The following is a 22905-nucleotide window of genomic DNA, read 5'->3' as shown; positions in this document are numbered from 1 at the left end:
CCCATGCTTTAAAAATTAAATGATCGCATGAATGCTGAAAATGAATTGATTCTATCCTTCAGCCCTTAATGAAGCTATTAAATCTTCCAGATGGGCTGGCTTTTGATTACATATTCCTAACTGACCCCTGCAAATGGGTGCTGATTTCTATTATGGTCCAATAGGTGATACTTTTTGTGTTTTATCTGTTTATTTTAAACACCTGCCTATCAAAGACTCTAAGCAATAATGTAATTTGGGGGGAATAAATGCCTCAACACTGGTTAAAGTGGCCTTTTCCCTCACATTGCTTCTTCTAGCTGTAATAGGAAGAAGGAAGAATGAAATGGCAATCTAGAAAAGAAGTAAGTAGGAAAAGATGTCTGATCATGTAGTCCGTCTTATGAATGTTTATGTATTATATTTATTTGTTGAGAATAGAATAGAATAGAATAGAATAGAATAGAATAGAATAGAATAGAATAGAATAGAATAGAATAGAATAGAATAGAATAGAATAGAGCTGGAAAGGACTTTGAAGGTCTTCTAATCCAGCCCCCTGCTTAGATAGGAGAACCTACACCATCTCAGACAAGTGACTGTCTAGCCTCTTTTTAAAAATCTCCAGTGATGGAGTGCCCACAATTTCTGGGGACAAGCTATTCCACTGGTTAATTGTCCCCATTGTCAAGAAGTTTCTCCTTAGTTCGAGGTTGCTTCTCTCTTTGATCAGTTTCCAGCCATTGCTTCTTCTCCTGCCCTCTGGTGCTTTGGTGAAGCTGAATACACGGTAGTTTTGCTAAGGAGCCTGCAAGTTCATCTGCCCTATGGATACCATGCAGTTAATAAGTACATAAAGCCTTGGAGAAAGATAGTTAGGGGACATTACCAGTATTAGCATTTCTGTGCAAAACTCTAAACAAGTCAGGAACATATTAGGTAGTTGTCAGGTTATGATATCAATTGGGACCCAGATTGCCATCGCTAAGTAATGTGATCATAAAGCACAATGTCTCAGTTGCCATCATAACCTCCAGTTGTTCACATATTTGAATCCCACCACTGCAGAGAGATGAAAGTGGCTAGGGGAAGCCTGGTACAGCTTGTGAGTAGGAAGAGGCCAGGGAGGGGATGCTCTGGCGCCATGTGAGCACAGGAAGACCGTAGGGTGGAGTGAATGCACAGCATAAACAAAGGAAATCTGAGGGGATTTAGTGACTTTGCTCGCGGCAAGCTGGCAGGGAAAGTCACAAATGGTGATCATGTGAACGCAGTCACTTGCAACAAGGTCTGCAACAACATCCGCAGCAGCCTGGAATTATGGAAAAAATATATATTACACAAGTCTGATCCTTATATTTTTGTATCCAAATGACTAATGCAAGTACATACAATAAATCACTGTATTTGTGTCATGACATTATAATATCCTCCCTCCACCAACACCCACACTCATGAGTACAGCATCCACTTTACACATATTTAGTGATTTATATTTTTTGACAAATCATTTTGACAAATCTGTAAAGTACTTTGCTTCGTGGTATTTCCTGCACTTGGTACTCTATGATTTGTCTATTTTGGCAATTATTTATGGAGTTGTATTCCATCAATAAAATATTTTATGCCATTTTTCTCTTGTTATAATTTTCTGTAAATTTATAGATTTACACCATAGTTCTGTTATTTTGTGGCTGTATAACCCTACAATTTTTAATATGTTCTGTCTCTATGTCATATAACCTAATAGATGGCCTTGATTCTATATGGGCAAATTGTGACACCGTTCTCAGAGCTTTACATTTCACAGGTTCCACCTCCCTTACAGAGCAACATGGCTTTGGTGGTTGTCTGGCTGCTAGAAGAGGCAGTAGTCAAGAAAATAACTTGTGCTCTACAAAGATTGAGTCAATATCTTGAATATTTGCATTCATTGGCTTTGGATCAGTTCCATTCCTTCTTACTTAAGACTCTGGCCCCATATATGTTCCTGAATTCAGGATCTACTTTCAGTTTGTCGGCATTCTGACTTTCTATCAGCAATAGCCTTCAATTGTGATCATCTCTGGATTAAAATCCAAATTTTAAAATTAAAATCCAGGGTTTTACTGGGGCACATTTATCTCTCTCTTCACTCTCTAACTCACGGGTGTCAAACTCACCACATCATGTGATGTGTCGTGACGTATCATGACTTTTTTCACATTACTAGAGCTGGGATGGGTGTGGCCTCTGCAAGATGCAACCAGCCCATGGGCCAGCAGTTTGACACCCCTGCTCTAACTAATGAGTACCCAACCAGCTTTGGATGGTTGAGAGGATTAGTCATATTTTCAACATACTTTTATTTTGGCCTTTCCCCAGCCACTGAATGTTCCTAAAATTGCTCTGTTTAATGTTCTTATTTTGTAATGTTGTTATAACTGTTTTAAATTTGAAGGGATTTTTATAATAAGAAACAGTATGGATATAGTTTAAAGAAATAAAACAACAATAACAATTTACTTGTACTCTGGCATAAATGGCCATTGCTTCTGAGTCACTGTGGCTTGGACTGCTTTGTGTAACAGCCTTGGTGGAGAGAATACTTGTATAGCCACTCTGGTCTCCTTCTTTCTACTTATCAACCATCTGATCAAAACCAGCTGCTTACATTAAGAAGAGGTTACATATGCCTCTCCATTTGGGAATATGCTTAACCATATGTTCCTAGTGTGAGGTTTAGAATTAAAGCTTACGTCACAAGGTATGTTTTTAGTGGGCTTTTCCCCCTGCTCTGTTGTTTCAGTCTGAAAAAACTAGGAGAAGATTCAGACAACCCACCTACTGTAAACAAATTAAACAAATCAGATGAAAGGACTCTTGAGGATGCTTTTTGGAGTGCAGATAGGGACATCAAAAAGATGGAAGCAAAACAAAGTCTACTTCTCAAACAATGTCAGGCTACAAAGGAAATGTCTCCATGCTATATGTAAAAATCAGTAGTGGCTAGGCTCACAGATGGATCTCTTTATATTAGAGATGCCATATAATATTAAGACATACTCAGCAATAGTGAGTTAACACATTATAAAAGTGTTTAGAACGGAAGGAGGAGAAAAGCTTTTAATGTGCTATTTAGTAAATATTTTCTAAAAGCTTGTTGAGAAAATTTAAAGCAACACATGAGGGGAAGTGTGGCATTTTTAAAAGTGTTTTCTGAATAAAATACATAAATTCCCCCTTGTAATTCATGTAGATAATTCAAATCTGTTCCCGCTAACATTATTACTCATTTTCTCTTGGGATCTACAGTATATGGAAACTGAGACAAAGGCTTACAGATGAACAGCTAATCCTTAGATCGGTACAGCTGTGCAATGTTCTCTTAAGCACAGCAAATGTGTGGTATCTCTGAATCTGAATGTATCAATTCTCATTACGTTCACTATAAACTAGAGATTCCAGTGTCCTGATGAATGTATAAACATCCATGAAAAATAACTATCTTCTTCATACATATGCTCTGGAACTCACTTGGCAGCCCATGGATACATCTACATTTCTATGTCCTGGTTCACACAGTATGTTAACTTTTGGTTTGCTTAATCATGGCATAATTCAAAAGTAGCTGTTATATTATGGCATAAAAATTGTTTATAATCCATAATAGCTAGTTCATGCAACATAGAAAGCTACAATTAGGCTAGCCCTCCGAACTTCAACTTCAAATTGGAGTTGAATCCCACACAACTGATAATTGTTGAGGTTGAGAAACAGTTGACTAGACCACAGGTGTCAAACTCATTGCATCACCTGAGGTGTGCTGCTGCATTCTACTACAACTGCAATCACTGAAAAATCAGTCTTTAAATCAGAGCATTGCAATCAAACATATTGTTTCATTGATTTCCATATTGTACACTAAAGTTCTTTTAGCTCTTAACACTGTTTCTATATGCTGCAGATGCAACAACTGGTCTGCAGAAGCACATGTGCATCAGGGTCAATTCTAGATTTGATAGACCTTAACACTGGAGGGTTAAAAGATAATCAAAGAAAGATAGCATAGATTTTGATAATCCATCAAAGGTAGCAGTGAAAGCAATCAGCCAGCATCTATCATTCAGTGCTGAAACCTGAATGGATACAAGGACATATTTGGATGCATTCCCAAAGGAGCATATTGAAAGCCTACAATGTTTGCCATGACTTTGTCTTTTATGAAGCATATTTTATAGAAATGTGTATATAAAACTATGTCTATGAGGTATATAGAACTATATTTCTTAGAGAAAAGAGCAAGCACGTTTCCCAGCTGTGTTTTCATTTTACTCAAAAATATATGATGAAAGAATTAAGCATAATACTATGTGATACTGAGATGGAGCAGATCTGATACATACTTTCCTGCTCTTGCTCTGCCTTTCTTGGTTAGTTTCAACTGGCAAACAAACAAGAATAATTAGAAATGGACTGAAAAATATGTAATGGTAATGGGTATACAGGTCTATGTTTTATGCATTTTTATGTTTTACATTTTAAACAGCTGAGAATTGTTTTTTCCAGTGTGGAAGTACACAGTCATTCAGTTTATCAGTCAATCAGGCATGCTCTTGAGATGAGAACAAGGCAGATGCCATTGTTATTGCCCGACAAAGAACCAGATTATTCTACCTCTGTTTTCACAAAAACACCAGGAAAAAAAGGAGAGGGGGGGTAGATTATAACAGGAGCAATCAATCCTATTTTCACTTGCCAGATGTAAAGTGGCAAGATGTTTTACAGAAAGCAAAAGATGGTTGAATTGCATGTGCCAAACCTGCTTCTGGTTTTCAAAATGTTCAATGTAATATATGCAGAAGTGTTATACAGCCATATTAGTTATCTTGAAATTCTTTGGGTATCAAAAACCATAATATTCATCTTGAGTAACTTGTATAATTGGGCTTTAGGAAAAACCTGTTTCTTGGTTGACTTACATTCTCCATGAAATAGTAGATTTGACATTGGGAGTTTTTCTTGACCGTCATTGATCTCTAGATTTTGAGTGCAAACAATGTCAAGAAATCCACTTCTTCAGTTGTAACCATTGAAGAACTGGTCAGACTTGGTTAAAGCAATGCATGAAGTATGGGAGCTTACTGTCCAGGAATATCGGGAAAATTCAACTAATGCAAAACAGCGCAGCCACTTTGCTAACCAATGCATGATAACATGATGCATCCCTTGTAAAATTTGCACTTCCAACCATTTTCCATGCTCAATTTAATATTTTGGCTCTAATATTAGAGTCCTAACTGGCTTGACTAACTAAATTATGTTTTGATGTGCTATCCAAGCCACTCTTCATTCATTCAAAATTAAAATTCAGTAAATGTAGAGTAGCAGTAGCAGATTCAATTTTTATTAGGATGTCTGAGGAAAATCCCACAGATGAAGAAAATACATAGATGCATTAAATGCAGAGGTAACAATACTTTTGCTCTTGAACCTTTTCATGTAGGTTCATTCAACTTTACAACTTCACAGGAAAACATGCTGTTAAAATATAGAATTAAACTAAAGAGCAGTTGTTTTTATCTCTGCAAAACATCATACAACTGTCATCATTCTGGGAGCTAAAGTCCACAAGTCATAAAAGGGCCAAGTTTAAAGACCCCTGGTTTATAACACGCAAGCTATAGAACTGTTACTTGAAAGATTCTTGATAAAATATTGCAACTGAAATATATTACTGGGATAAATAATCAAAAAGGCATTTTATCCTAAAAGAAGAACTGGGTTTACTATCAACCATTGTTTGGCAAGAATCTCAGAAGTACAAATCAACAGTGACTTTGTGTTGTAAAGAGCCATTTGTTTAGGGATAGTTTGGAGACCATGATTGAGAAAACAAAAGTAGATCCAGATGTTTAGCTCATACCCAGGTGTGTTTGGCTGGATCTATCTTGCAATGAATCCTTTCACATATGATGTTCAGAAAAACATTGCCTGGATATGATTACCTATAGAAGGTTAAACCTGCTACAAAGTAACCCTGATTTTGCTTTGATCTTTTAATAGTGAGGGGCATCACTTAATTGTCACTTGAATACAATACAATGTTTTTCTTTTGCTTTTCTGTTTGTTCATTAGACATTACCACAGTGTAGGATTCTAAAGCAAATAAGCTAAGAAATGTATCTAGCACAATTAAAATATGCATGTAGCAAAATGAAGAGACAAATGTATGGAAGATCGCCTGACTACTGTCTTAAAAGAAAAAAAACTGAGAAAAATAATGTAACAGATGGCTACATGTGACCAATTTTTTTTCATTTAGCAGTTCGTATTATTTTAACAGGAAGTTACTGTCTATAGAGTTGGATTAGCATTTTTAAAAAGTTGAAAAGTTGTTTCTATAATAGGGTCACAAATAATATTAAAGTACTGTGGTACCTCGGTACTTGCCTGCTTTGAAACTTGTCGAATTTGATACTCGACACATTTTTTTTGTAAAACATTTGTCTCAATACTAATCATTTGTTTGGTACTTGACATGCAAACTAAAATTTTATGGTGTCATTTGCCTTGTGACCTGCTACCCTTTCCAGCCGTAACAAAGGATCACATGCTAGTCATGTGGTTTGTGTAGTATTCAGTACTTTTAGTACTCATAATTCCATTAATTCACCAATTAATGACAAGTACCAAGGTATCACTGTACTATTAAAGCTTAAATATATATTTTTTTAAAACAGACTGATGACTTTGTATAAAAAAGTCAGGATAATAAGCCTTAATACACTCCCACTTTCAGCCTCCATATATTCTGCTGGTTTCTCCTCATCTTTTAATTATAATTTATATTCTTAGTAGGTTTTTACACAATAACAGTGATGTTGTAAGCTCCCCAGAGTCACCTTGCAGCTAGATGGGTGGCAAACAAATTTAATAAATAAATAAATATAACTAGAACACATTCTCCTCAGCACCCAAAAACCAGAAAAGAAGGGGTTAACACTAGGCAAACAATCAAGCAGAAAACAATATCCTAATCAGGAACCACCAAGAAGAAACCCATACCTCAACCAAAATAGGTAGGGTGAGCTACTGCATATAAACAGGGAGCAAACTACACATTTATTTGTACTGATGATGTTACCTATTGAGTAATGAAATATCAGCAACCAACCAACCAAGCTCAGAGAGCATCTAGGACTCCACAGTTCAACCTTGAAGTACATATATTCTCTTCTGTTGGATATATTTTTAATTCATTTGGTACAGAGGATTTAGTGACATAACCTAACCCATCTGAAGAGCCACGGTGGCACAGTGGTTAGAATACAGTATTGCAGGCTAATTCTGCTGACTGCTAGCAATCAGTTAAATGAGGATCCAGGTAGTTGGGGGCAATATACTGACTCTGTAAACCGCTTAGAGAGGGCCGTAAAGCACTATGAAGCAATATATAAGTGCTATTGCTATCTTGCTCCTCTTTTTCAAATGAGGTCTTGGCAATTCTTTTGTTATGTACTTTCTGTATGAATTATAAATGAGTTTCAAGAATATGTATCAGAATTATTACCATTAATATTACTTCAGATATTATCATGAATAGCAGTATGAGTTACTAAACCTGAAGTTCTTATTCTGTTTGTATTAAAGAATAAGACTTGCAATTCAGAGCTATGAATTTAGTATTATTTCTTGCTAAATATCATACTTTGAAATTTGATTATTTTTGAAGAATTCTTCCTCCTTCTAAAAGTCACATTTTTAATCCAACTGAAGCATTTTAGTACTGGGTTTACATTCATATGTCTGACTTCCCAATTACAGCCTCTGAATCATCAGATGCCACAGCAAATTCCAGATTTAATGCAGAACTTATTATTTACCAGTAATAAGAGCTAAGTCATACTTCCCTATGGAAAATGTTTCAAGTGAATCTGTTTTGGTAATTAAACAAAGCAACTCACAACTTAAAAAGCAAAGTTTTTCAAGGTTATTTCCTATAGAACAATTACAAGAACTTTTTGACTCCCCTTGTCTCTCTAATACAGAGGTCTTCAAACTTGGCCCTTTTGTGACTTGTGGACTTCAACTCCCAGAATTCGTCAGCCAGCATGCCTGGCTGAGGAATTCTGGGAATTGAAGTCCACAAGTCATAAAAGGGCCAAGTTTGAAAACCCCTTCTCTAATACCTCACAGTGCTGTCTCACTTCCTGTTCTTTGTTAAAGTTCCCCATTCTTTTGTTTTTCAGTTGCTTTTGTAGTCCATCTTTAAAGGGAGAAATCAATCAGGGCCTCACTCAAGAGCAATAGGCACACAGGCCAGGTTTTCCACTCCAATGTTTCATATTGCAACTAATCATAATCATGACATTGTCTAAATCATATTAGCTGTGTCTACATGTCTTACAGTTGGCAAGGTTGTCCTGCTTGCTCCAGCACAAGAACACCCACTAACTGTCTGCCTCTTCTGAAGGAACTTTCTCACTATGAAATTCTGGACCATTTTGTTTGCTTCTTTGAAGTTCATTAGTGGACCAGTGAAAGGTTGCCTTTTTTTCAGTTCACTAGCAAAATGTTGAGATATGTTTGTTTTTACAAATGTATTAAATCAATAAAATAGGCTGCCATAGGAAATAGCCCTATTGCAAGACAGCACTTGAACCAAAATAATATAAGCCAATTTAGAACTTTGAATGAAATAACTTCATATTCCAAAAACTTAAAAACTTATATATTTGGATATGTCCTGTGCCTGTGGAATCCCTGTTTCTCTCTTAATTTAGTTGCTTCCTTGCAGACATTTCATTACCCAATGTACTCAATGTTATATTCAGATGCTGATGATGTTATCTAGTTGGGTAATGAAATATCCATAAGCAACTAAACTCGGAAGGTACTAGGAATTCTACAGTTTATCCCTGAGCTGAGTACCTCTGATAGTTACTTGTCCCTCCCAATGAGACTGGTTAATGCTCTGTCAGCTGAAGAAGCACGCGAGACAGCTGGCTAACGAAAACCTTTTATTGTCAGAACCGGGCAAGGAACAGACTTACAATGCCTTCTATTTATACTCCAGCTGGCCGGTCGGCGACCAATCAGGGCTGTGCCGGTTTCCTGCTTGTCCAAGCAGGCCAATCGGCGGAGGAGATCTTTGACAGCCCGGAGCTGTCAAGCTACTCGCACCTGCGCAGTAACCGGTGGTTCTTGACAGCCGAGAGCTGTCAAGCGGTTACGCTTGCGCAGTAGCTTCCGGCAGCTTTGACAGCTGTCAAAAGCTGCCGAAGGTTTTACCTCATAACTAGGAACATGGTAACATAACATATAACGTGTGAATACACAACAGTTAACTTAAGGTCAGTGGAGACATTGCATCAGAAGAGAACTCCAGCTGTGAAAAGTAAAAGAGCAAGAGTGTGAAAAAAATAATGTTTTTAATATTAAAGAGAACAATAGAGATAGGATATTGGGAGAGGTTGGGAAAGTAGTAATGACTTCTCAGAATTTTATTCTGATATGTCTGTATTTAGCGATATGGGAAATACTATAAACAGCCCCAAGCTTTCAAGGTAGGGCATAACAAATCTAAATAAAGACATTCAAGAGAAAGAAGCTTGCATACCTTCTGGTAAAGGTAACCTCAGATGGCTACAGTTCTATTTTTGCAATGTGAGAACTCTTTGCGTTGTTATGCAGTTCTTTTTTTAAGTTCTGTATTAATGCTGGTAAGGATTTCAAGAGTAGTGCACTTTAAATATTTGTATTCATTGCAGACAAGGAGTCTGTAGAATCAGCATTTTAGCCAATTAAGTTTTAATCAGGACAGAATGTTAAAATACACTAATTGAGCTAACCCCGTTGGCATGTTTTGTCTTCCTTGGTATGTCACTCTACATTCCTTCATTTCACTGCTTACTACAAAGTAGAACAAATATATATACTATTGCCAACATCAAAGATTAGGAGAGTCACTCTCAGGGCTAGTTTTTCCAAATTTTTCCTCTGGGATTGTGTGATATTTATATCAACATTTATATGTAATCCAGAAAAAGGGTGTTTGACAAGATCTATCACCAATAGATGATAGAGAACACAATAGAGAACATAATACTGCAATCTTATTCAGTGGTTGTCTTCTTGATAGACCTAACAGCATAAACTGGAGACAACCATAACCTGAAAGAGTGGTGGCGGGGGAGGGGGGGTTAAATTATATAAATGCAAACTCTTCAAAAGAGTTGATCAATATTTTGGAGTGTAAACAAAGCACCTCTGTCTGATATAGGGAAGTCAGTATATGAGGGGATATTACACTTTGGTCATAAGCTTAAAAACCTGACTGCTTTTTTCTCTCCTGCAGTTTATTTGAGCGGACTTTATAACATTGATAAATCTTTGGATTTGTGACAGCTTTGCATTCACATTTACTGAACTAGGCAAGAAACACTGAAAAGACATGCAGATAGAAACCCTTGTTTCCACTGCTGACACTGTGCCAGAAGTTACCCTTGCGTAAGATGAATGAAGGTTCCTGAATAAAAATTAGCCTTTAATTTCTGTAAAGCAATTCAGTTGCTTCAGAGAGGATCTGGTTTGCTGTCTCAGCTGCATACCAGGTGTTTTCAATTGCTGACTAGAAAAAAAACTGCAGAAATAGTGTTTTGGCCTTCTGACAGCAGTTAGTGGTGCCTTAGAGCAATGTGAATGATGCCTGCTGGAAGGCCTCAGTCATCAGTCTATGAGGAGGGTATCTTTTGTCACTGTAAAATGAACACAGGAATACCACTCTAAAGGACTGGCAAGAATTATTCATACACCATCTAATATTTATCAGGGTTACAAACACTGAGCCTTGTCAAATAAATTGGCAATATATGTAGATTGGGACTGGATCCTAATCTATAATAATAGATAATTTCAAAAATGGCAGTAACCTAATTGTTAGGAAAGTATGCTAATTATGAAAATAACATTTACATACTATATTATTTGTAATGTCAATAGCCTGCTAAACAGTCTAAATCTATCTGGGGAAGATTTTAGCTATTTTCCTCAAGACTTCAGCTATTTTGTATTTCAATGCAACATAGTGACTGACAACCCAGAAATGGGTTCCACTCAGGTGAGTTATTTTAACAGTAGGTCTTCATGTTTTCAGTTTTCATTAATCCCCATCAAAAAATAATTGACTCAAATCAAGAAAGACCAATAATACTTTGTATGTAGAGTGACACTTTTCCAGATTCAGTCTATGGCAGACATGTCAAACACAAGGCCCGGGGGCTGGATCCGGCCCGCGAAGTGGTTTCATGTGGCCTGCGAAGCCATCCTGGAAACAGTGAGGGAACGGCCCCCACTGCCTTGTCCCAGAGACCCTCCTTCTGCCAGAGACCCTCAGATCTGTCCAACTCCTGCCCGGCCCCCCATAGGCAACCTTGATGTGAATGATGTAGAGCTGGCCACGCCCACCCAGTAGGCCATACGTACTCTAGCCACACCCACCCAGTAGGGCACGCCCACCATGGCCATACCCACCCGGCCCCCTGAGGGCAACCACAATGCTGATGCGGCCCTCAATGAAATTGAGTTTGACACCCCTGGTCTACGGCATCTAAAGCAATTAGGATAACATTGTAAATGGCAAACATATCTTTACAGACTTGATCACATAAACTGGTTACTTTTATTCCAAGAACCACAGCCAAAACAATAGTAGACTAGACCAGCAAATAGATTGGTGAAGGCATTTATCACTTCAGCCAGATAAGCAAATTGCAAGATACAAAACATATATTGGTCATTGAGGCAGAAAATATTTCTAATGTTTCTCCTAATCTGGAAGTAAAAACAAATGAAATAGCCAGTAGTTTTCTATTCTTTCTTCATTTTACAGTCTGAAGTAGTTACTTCATTGTATTGATAACCTCTGACATAATTAAAAAAAATCTTCCATAAGTTAGTATAAAAACTAACATTTTCCACATAAATATAAGAATGAGGCATTTGATGAAGTCGAATCTATCTTTTATATTGTTCCCGATTTTACTTTCTTTCTGGAAATTAGAAAATGTGTGCTAGGTTGCATTTCTAGAATCAAATGGATAGAACAAACGTTTGCAACATGGTGGAATAAGTAATTGTAGGATTCTTCATGAAATCAGTTTCATTTCTAATACATTATCCCAGCAATTTATCTGGTGACCTAATTTTCTGATACACTCTGAACTGTGGGGGAGAGAAAGTGATGAATGCAGAAGATGAACACAAGCAATTTGTCACTAATTATCAAAGTTACAAAGTTGCTCTTATTTATCTGTTTGATCTCTTGATTCAGTTACATCCCATCTTTCTATTGCAGCAATTGTTCAATGCAAATGACAACATTTAGTAACAGAGAATAAGAGCCAAATGGATCTGGTATATGATCAGATTGATGAATTTTTGCTTTCTATTAGTAATTAGTCTCTTTTATAACATTCTGATGGAACATCTTCTTCCTACCTACAATTGAAAGAGAGAGATCAATAGAACAAATCTTTCTATGCAGAATCAAACCCAAAGATAAGGGGTCAGAATTAATATTTATACTTTTTCTTCAAAGGAGGTTTTTTTAAATATATGAATTCAGGAGTATCAGCAATATTTAATTAACTGTGCAGAAATCCAAGGAAATAAATTTATCAAAGAAGGATTCATAGGCTATATTAATCCAGGGATTTTATTATTTTGATGAAGAGACTGCATCATGTTGCCTTCATATGCAATGGCCATGTAATATACTGAAAGCCATTAAAAAGAAAAGGGTTATTTCAGATGTTATAAAATCTGATCATGTTACCTAGTTTGGTAATGAAACATCTGCAAGAAAACCACCAAGCTCAGAAAGCACAAGAAACCCACATTACAAAATCTTAACCTGTACCAGTTCCCATTATTTTAAACATTTTTGACAAAAGCATAATAAAGTACTGAAAGATATCATAATCCTTATACTTTGTTACAAAATTAGTAATAATAATGAAAAATGGGTACAGGGCTTTTCTCTAAAGACCCTGGATAGAGAAATGATAATATATACTACTGTTTCTTAAGCTTGGCAATTTTAAGATGTGTGGATTTCAACTTCCAGAATTGATTCAAGAAATTATTAAACCATGTCAACCACCAGAATTTAACTGGGATTTTTAAAGTTTGGTTTCTTGACCCCTGTCTAGTTCCAGCTGCAAAATGTTTAATGTACTTTTGACACTTTTATTCACAAGGAAACCTGTCTCTCCGACAATCTTGGAATCATTCTAATTAATTCCCAAGGTTTATTGATTTTATGTTATGGAAATAAAGATCTATTTAAAGTTCTGAGTGAAAGCCAGTCTGATCACTATATATTTAGTTTTTGTCAAGGGTACTGTGTTAAAGTTAGGGAAGGGAATATAAAAAACACATAGCCCTAAAATTCCAAAACTATATCTGGTTATCCCAACACAGATTGTATTTTGTACACAGAAGGCCAATTGTGCTGTAGGTCTTTGATCATGGTGATCATATACAGAGATTTCTTTAGTGTTACTATTCTTCATGCACATTCTCAATATTTTGACATAATAGCTACCAGTCATTCATGCTGACAAAAAGAAAAGAGTTGTAGCAATTAAACATGTGATTGAATCCAGACACTTAGATGGTAGTCTTCCCTACAGTTTACATGTGGGCCCAATTACATGGGCATAAATCCATTTATGTACATACATGTTTGTGTCAGTGCAGTATTCATACATTAGGAGCTCTATTGGTTTTTTTTCCTAGGAACGATGAATCAAAAGGAGATGACAGCATATTATATGCTTTGCAGATTGAAAAAGACATCTGTTGCTCATTCTTTTAGCCCAATGTTGCCAAAGTATAAATATGAAAATCAAGAAGGTAAAAAGGCAAATGATTCTGCCAACAATTGAAACACTTCTCCCCCCCCTTTTTTTTTTTTTGCTTTGGAAGGACAAACTGTTGCCTTTAAGAAATGTTGTAAGACTTGTGTTATCACTCTGAGCTTATATGAAATACCAATATTTCTATTTCTACAGTCCTCTTGCTGAATTTCCTTTTCTGAATTAATTCTGGCAGAAAGTGTTCAAGATCCTTAGCAGAGTCGCACTTACTTAAGTAAACCGTTTTGTAAAGCTAGGGGGTACCGTTTGCTAAGGGGAAAGATAGGAAAGTTATTTTCATGTGAAGAAAAACAATTGCCCACCAAGAAGTAATTGAGGAAATGTTCCAAATTGTGAGTGGAACACCCTGGCCAGACATATTTTGGCTCCTAGAAGGATGATGGTGGTGTTTGCCTTCCAAGTATAGCAGGCCAGGTGATTGATTCATATTCCATTCCCGATGTGGGAACTTAGTTTTCACTGCCTGTTATATATGGGTGGGAGGAGGAGGAGGAGGAGGAGGAGGAGGAGGAGGAGGAGGAGGAGGAAGAGGAGGAGGGATTCATCAGCTACTGTACCTTTTAGTAGTAGCTTCCTGCTGTCATTTAAAGCAACTACTGTTGTTTTATTAATTTGCTGATTCTAGAGTTCCTAAATTGTAATTACTTAGCTATTATACTTGAAAAAGAGACTTACATATTCATTTTTCTTTGTAATCAGAGCAATTGTTCATTATGTTTTGAAACTGTTGAAATTATATATCATTATAAAAAGTAATTTAAAATAAGTTTAGGAAATGAATCATGAAAACTATTCATTTGTTGAAGAATAAATAGCTTCCAAAATTTATTCTTCAAAAAGAGTGAAGAGCCAGTGTGAGGTAATGGTTAAAAGTGTTAGTCTAGAACCCAGGAGACAGTGAGTTCTAGTCCTCCCTTAGACATGAAAGCCAGCTGAGTGACCTGGAGGCCACTCATTTTCTCTCAGCCCAACTCACCTCAAAGGGTTGTTGTAATTCCCTAGGAAATTGCATGTTATGATGATGATGATGATGATGATGATGATGATGATGATGATTATCATGATCATGATGATCATGATCATGATGATGTTCTTATCCATTCAATCAAGTCCAACTCTTGGTGATTCTAAGGGCCAGGTCTCTCTAAATTCTGATCTTGCATTATTTCTTTGATATTTTTTTCTATGCTCTGGCTGGTGTCAGCTTTGATGGTGTCCACCCACCATATTCTTTGACAGCCTGGTTTCCTTTTACCACCAACTCTTCCAAACATAATTCCTACCTCCAGTGAATTCCCCCCACATGACCTGGCCAAAGTAAGTGAGACAGGTTTTGTGATTTTGCCTTCTAGTGATATGTCTGGTGTTATGTGCTATAGTACTTGCATGTTAGTCACCTTTGCTGTCCGAGCAATATGCAGGAGTTTTCTCCAGCACCACAGCTCAAACAAGTAGGTTATAAGTAAGAGAACTCTAAGAATACAGCTCTTGGTTTCCTTACAAAACTGCTTATTTCATAGTTTTCTTCACAACTAGTGCAAAAAGTGAAGCATATTTTATTATAAATTTATTGACATAAAATTTGAAAATGTGCTCCTGGGCAACAATGTCTGGGTGTATATCAAACAATTGCCTATTTCTCCTTAATCCCTTTTCCCCTGCATATCCAATGTTCCAGAGCTGGAAAAAAATTCTTTCCCTACTTTTTCCAAAACTAAGGCTGTGCATCAGGATTGAATTAGAAGGTTAAGTATATTAAGAACTACTGCAGAGAATACATAATTTATACCGAATGCGTAGAATTCATGTTTTCCTTTTGGCTGCAAAGTACGGCATATAGTACAAAAAACCCTGAACCTTAGTTTTGAAACACTTCAAACCTCATAAACCAAGTGTGCAAATTAAGGTCATATTCACACTTACCGTTTAAGCTGTTCCTGTCCTGTGCTCATGTCAGCTTGAATCTAAGCCAGTTTAATAAAATGCTGCCTGGACTGAGACACTTAAACAACAGCTTACAAAGTATTCAGTCTGCAATGTAGCCTACCACATTTTCTTATTGTCCTATTCCTCCGTAGGCCTTCTCACACACACTTAAGTAAATTTATATAAAGAAAATTAAAGCATAAAATATGTACATACTAAGTCACAACACCTTTTTTTTTAAAAAAATGAACATCGTTAAGACATAATAAGTGCAACTTGCCTTGTTTAAAAATTGGTTGCTGAGTCAAACATGGGGAAATTATTTCTCTGAGCTTTTTACTTTTCCCTGTACTTTTCTTTTTAAAAAAAAAATGTTTAGTGGTCAGCCTTTTGTCCTGAGGCTTTCTGGCCCTCTGTTTTTGTTCCTGTAGCCTGCAGTGGAACAGTTTTATGATCTGGGATTTACCTCAAGACAAGTATTTTTCTCTATACTTTATTTATTTATTTATTTATTTATTTATTTATTTATTTATTTATTTATTTATTTATTTAATACTATTTCTATACTGCCCTTCTCCCGAAGGACTCAGGGCGGTGAACAGGGCAAGAATAAAAAATACAAATTACAAAAGTTAAAACAAGATTAAATAAATGCCCACATACTAAAATACATCTTTAAAACCAAATAAAATAACAATAGCAACCCCCCCCCAATCCCCTCATCAGGGGAAGATGGAAGAGGCATGAGTAAATGCTATAAATGGAATGGCAATAGGAATAAGGAAATAAATTATAGTTTTTATACTTTTATGCACAAACTGGGTTTACAGAGATTGGCAGAAGAATGGGCAATGGATGACCTCAGCAGCAGTAAGAAATTGTGCACTTGGAGAAAGTAATCAACTTGTACTCATGCTCCCTAGCACTGAATACCAACATTATTCCTGAGAATGCCTTCCTAATATTGTATCTGAATGGAACACTTTTTTCCATAATTGTGTATTCATTATTACCCAATAGCAGTCTTTATTCTACCACAACCTTTTGTCTCAAAGGTGCTTTTTCAAAAGGCAACCAGACTTTCTTTGTTTTTCCTTGAAAAACGTTTCACTTCCTATCCAAGAAGCTCCTTGAAGAAATGAGAAGTGAAATCTCTTCAAGGAAATACAAAGGAAGTCCAGTTGCATTTTGAAAAGCACCTTTGGGACAACCATGACCTGGATGACTGGGAATCTCCATAGACACTAAACAGTTCACTTTAAAAAATAGCTGTTAAATTAATGGAATCCCTAGTCATGCCCATGACCTTGATTTTATTGGCTTGATAAGCAGTGAAGCCTCTCTCAAAGGCTCTGCAAATTTATATTAGAAGTACTTGCATAGGTAAAAATGGGATTACATTTAAAGAAAGCAAGCTTTGAGCTTGACTGGACTACAGGACAACAATACAGAAGGCCCAGAGTTGTCAGTGAAGAGCAGAGCAAAAACAAAGCTGGTTTATTATTGACATCATTAATTTATGCACACATTCTATATTGGTAATATGGTTGTGTTTTTATTATTGTATGAGGATTGTTTTACATTGCATTTTTATGTGAACCATTTGTATGCAATGGCATATAAACACATTTAATAAAATAAATAAATTCAGTCCTAAAAGGTTTGCAAAGTCAACAGCAACCACTCATGTTTAGCTCATCATCTGGTGTGAGGATTTTAAGCCAAAGACATCTGTATTCAGCTTTCCCCTTTAAATCCTTTTCTGCAGAAGCCAAACATAACACAATGAGTGAACAAAGCGCTGGCAGCTGATTAACATCTGTTGGTTTGATTAAGATCATAAAGATGGCAGATTTTCAAGATATAATAATTTTAGCTTGCTTTGCAACAAAGAAAGACTTTATGTAGCTGCCTTGCTGTGGCTGTAAAGATCATATGCTTTACATTCATATTTCACACCTGGAGCAATGGGGAATCCAGGGTTCTCAATTGTTTGTGGAAATTCCCTTTTATGTTAGACCAATAAAATATATGAGAAACATTCCAGCTACTGTCATTAATACAGTGGAAACTGTAGACTAGCATGCTTCATGTCATAGGGGGCTGCAGTGTAACATATTTGCTTGTAAATTACAAAGAAACCAACCAGGCTTGTCTTGGGGGATAGGAGAGAAATGATCTTCCTTTGCCAAAGACTGCAGATTAGTCTTTTCCATTTTTGTAAAAGCTTGGCAGACAAACCTGAATGATGTTCTCTTCTCATTTTATCTGAACTGAAAGTAAATCATGTGAAATATGAAATGCCTTTTTGCAGATCATCTTCATTCAGTATCTAGTTCAATGGTTTAACTAAAAATTGCAAATCAGGGCAACCATAATGGACAAATTTAAAAGGGAATTCAATAAATTCATAGAGATTAAAGTGATAACGATGGCTACTGGCTATATAGATAATCCATCTACATTATCCAGGACAATGATATCCTACCATTGAATATCAATTATTTTGGGGAATAGAAGGAAATATTATAGACGTAATCACTGCTTAAAACAGTGTTTCTCAACCAACTTTAAAATGAATGGATTTCAACATGGTGGACTTTATAGCTGGCTGTGGGATTCTGGGAGTTGAAATCCACTCGTCTTAAACTTAGTGAGGTTGAAGATCACTGGTTCCAGAGCCTCTGTTTGGTTACTAAAAGTACAGAATGCTAGCTTTGTACTGTTGCAACAAGATTTTTCTCATGTTCTCATGAGTCAAGCTGAACCATATTACTAAACAATTTCCATTTTATAATATGTGCATACTTCTCTTGACCCAGTGCACTTCTGAAAATGAATAGCAAATATATTACTATATTTGCAATCTATCTGCAATAGCTCATAACAAAATGAGTCAGCTAACAAGCATCGCTCTGAGACATTTGAGAGGCTGTACATGTTTCCAAAATTATTTGAAAGAAGTGCTTTAGATCTGGTACAAGCATAGCACCTTGCTACTATTCCTTAAAACAGCTTCTCTTTCTTCAGGTTCCTGCAGGAGCCTAGAAAAAAGGTTTAAATGCCATAAAAGGCAAATAACTTTAATAAATTATCTCCTTAAAGCAGACACATCTTTTTCAAGCAAAACCTGGCATTCCTTCAATTGCATCATAACAACTTGACCATTTTAGCATACCCTGTGGACACTCCTGGATAAGAACATTCATAGCTGTGGCACCATCACTGTTTTCTTCCGTTGCCCTTTTACCTTTCAAAAATCAGCTGTAAGCCACTAACCAGCAGTGGTGGGATTCAGATGGTTCACACCACTTTGGCTGAACTGGTAGCTAATTTTTTGTTGCCCAGGCCCAGAATAGACTTCCAGAAGTGGCATCCACACAGAGAACCAGTTGTTCACATATTTGAATCCCACCACTGCTAAGCAGCATTACTTCAGTGTTTACTTCCCAAGTAAAAATCTGAGAAGAATAAATAAGAAAACTTGTTGAAAACCCATTTGATTGTTAAAGATCAAATAATTGTCTTCTGCAAAAGTTTGGAAAGGATGATGTGAATTTATGATAACCATATCCTTATGAAGACATTTGAGGAGAAAAAAATTGACAGGATTTTGGGGCATGTTTGGCCAACAAAATGCAAATTTGTGTTCAATGGTGTGGGAGTGTATTCTATCCCCATTAACACCCTGTCAAATTCTGCTGTTGACCTTAAGGCTGATAGTTGTTTCACGAGGAAGCTTTTTACGGCAATCTAGTCTGAAGCTTTCCATATGGTACTGCTCAAACACAATTGGACACTCTTTGTATAGTAAGTGCACAGCATACTTTTTTTTAATTTATTTGATTCTAAAGGGATTCCTTTTGTCATTGTTTCAGAATTCTAAAGTCAAGCAGCAGATTGCTCTGAAAAAGAGCCGAGGTCATTTCTGAACCGTGGCTCTTGAATTACTGGTATAACTCACAATCCAGAGCAATAGGCTTGAAACTAAGCAAAGTCATTCACAACAGTTCTTATGGTAGAAGAAGCAAATCACTCTTAAGTACAAACACTGCCTTGCCTGTTTGATTGGAATAATGACTCAGGAACAGGGGGAAAAAGAAATGGCCAGAGGTGGATTCCTTATTACATATAAATGGCTACTTGTGAATGGTGATAATGATGTATTGATTGATTTCTAACATATATTGGGCTTTAAGTTTACATTTATCCCAAGATCCTTTTCAAGATAGCTCTTGCCACCAAGAAATGTTTTTTTTTTCACAGCAGTGGTCAACAAGTGTTTGAAGTGAGGCTGACGCCATCCCAGCAATACTTATCAAGTGGATTGTTTTCCAACTATTAATGTCAGTAAGGAAACAGCAATCTCAAGTGACCAGATGCATGCATAGCTGTTTGCAAAATTGCCTCCAGCATATCATTCAAAGACCGGGTACAGCCTCTATCCTGGAAAATCTATGTATCTTAGTGTTACTCAGTTTCCTCTATCCCAGTTGTGGCGAACCTATGGCACGGGTGCCAAAGTGGGACTCAGAGCCCTCCCTGTGGGCACCTGTGCCATGCCTCGGAGGTGGCAACTGTCCCTCTTCAACCAGCCGCCCCCCCAGGTGTCCCTCCCCACGAGTGACATTGAGGTGACCACACCCACCTTGGCCACACCCACCTAATCTTCCATGACCACCACAGCCACACCCACCCAGTAGGCCACACCCACCTGGCACCCAGCGATAAATAAGTGGGTTTTGGGTTGCAGTTTGGGCATTCGGTCTCTAAAAGGTTCTCCATCACTGCCCTATCCTTTCCATCAATAAATGTGTACAGTAGTAGTAGTAGTCCTGTGTACAGTTCACAGGAATGCAGCATGAGGTATATGAAATGTGACCTACAAACTGAAGAGAGAGTGCTACTGAAAAATAGAAGAAATTGTACTAGTAATGTCCTATAGGTTGAATTGGTATGCCAGATGGATACCTATGAAAATGCTTCCAAGCACTAATGAGAGAACAGCACGCAATATATGGAAATTGGGGATGGTCTATTAACCATGCATTTGTATTACATCTAAAAGTCAATGTAAATACCATATATATATATGCATTGTACACCAAGTTTCTCCACATTCTGATAGGAGTTGCCATCTTAAGTCAGCTTTCTAGTCAAACAGGTAGCATGGAACAACTGGTTATTACAGATGATCTAACAACAATCCAGGAGTCAGCCAAAATAGCAAGGTGATTCCAAATACCAGAGAATGCAAGAAAATAGAAATGTACAAACTGGATCTGGATCCCACTAGTGCACAGGTCTGCAACCCGCGGCTCCGGAGCCGCATGTGGCTCTTTCAGCCGTCTCCTGTGGCTCCCAGTCCTCTGCCATGTGCAGTCCAAAAAAAAAAGTGGGACTAAAAAAGTTCAACCAGTCAATTCAAATATGCAGGGTAGGTGCATATCTCGCCTTGGCTCCACTCTTCAGTCAAACCCTGTTCTGCGCATGCGTGCATGTACGCGCATGTGCACACATTTTTTGCGGCTCCCAGTTTTTCCTTTTGTGAGGGAACCGGTTCCGAGTGGCTCTTTCACTGTTTCAGGTTGCTGACCCCTGCACTAGTGCAATGCAAGATTTCAACCAGCCACTCATGGCAATACTCAATACTTTCTAGTGATGATTTTCATCCCGGAAGCTGCAAAGTTGAGCTGCATAACTTCATTCAGAATGCAGACCTATTCAGAAGCTGTTCCAATTGCTGAATGACCCTGTACTGCCAAGGAATTTCAGCTCTTTGCTATGACATATAGCAATAGCACTTAGGCTTATATATTGCTTCATAGTTCTTTACAGCCTTCTCTAAGCAGTTTACAGAGTCAGCATATTGCCCCCAACAATCTGGGTCCTCATTTAAGTGACCTCAGGGAAATGGAAGGCTGAGTCAACCTTGAGCCAGTCAGAATTGAACTGATGGCAGTCAGCAGAATTAGCCTGCAATACTGCATTCAAACCACTGCACCACCCTGGCTCTTATCTCAGCCTTTTGGGTATATATATAGAGAGAAATGACACTGTCATAGTCGAAAAGGTACCCTAAGACTATGATACTTCATATGAACATCTGGAGCCCAGTGTTGTGCTGGAGGCACTTTCTAAGCATTTACTGACTTCAGAAATGTTCTCAGAATTTTTTATTTTTATTTTTGTACTAAGAGGATGATTTCCCTGAGGCAATGACAATCCAGATGCTAATTATCAAAAAGCAATTTCAAGAACCTTACTTCCCATTTGGTCATTAAACAAAATGCTGTTTTGCTAAGAAAAATGTCATGTGACTGCAACTTACAATTTCACTTCTATTAACTCTGTTTGCCATAAACCAGTTGCAAAGCACAAGAATAGCAATTATATGATCATGGGATACTGTGACAGTCATAAATGTAAGGATTGGTTGAAAAGCTATTTTTTATACTGTTGTATATTTGAATAGTCACTATATGAGGCACTTGATAAATTAGAACTATTTGTACCGGGAAATAATTTTATATTTGTCAGGGGGGAAATCTGCAATGGGAAATGAAGAAGTGGAATATAAGTGGTGGTTTTGAATCTTGTGTATTCTATTTTATAATATCACATGTTTATTCTAAGTATCATGGAAGAATAAGATTCTCTGCAGAGAACACCAGACTAATATGACTACAGGAAACATATTACAGCTTAGAATACTACTTGTAGTAAAAGAAAATAAATATGGCAAAATAGCTCATGCTGTTTCAATTTTTTTATTTTGTGCGCTTAACTTACTGATTGTAAGCTTCCTAGGTTTCTAAAAAAATATGAAGAAAGTTGAGGAAAAAAATATCTGGAATCATTTCAGACATTCAGAAGATTGTGCATAGTAGTCAGTCATACCTTGCTACTACCATTAAGAATGGTATTTTAGTTTGACAAAGTCTTCAATTTGTGAATTTAAAATTATTTCTTTTGTTTCGTAGAAGGATTGCAAGAACCAAACTTTAATTGTGTATATGTTTGTACACATGAATGTTTTGCATGTAACTACATTCAGATACATGAAAACTAGAATATA

The sequence above is a fragment of the Vipera ursinii genome (assembly GCF_947247035.1).
Source record: "Vipera ursinii genome assembly, chromosome: 3".
NCBI classification, from domain to species: Eukaryota; Metazoa; Chordata; class Lepidosauria; order Squamata; family Viperidae; genus Vipera; species Vipera ursinii.
This window is presented reverse-complemented; position numbering follows the sequence as displayed.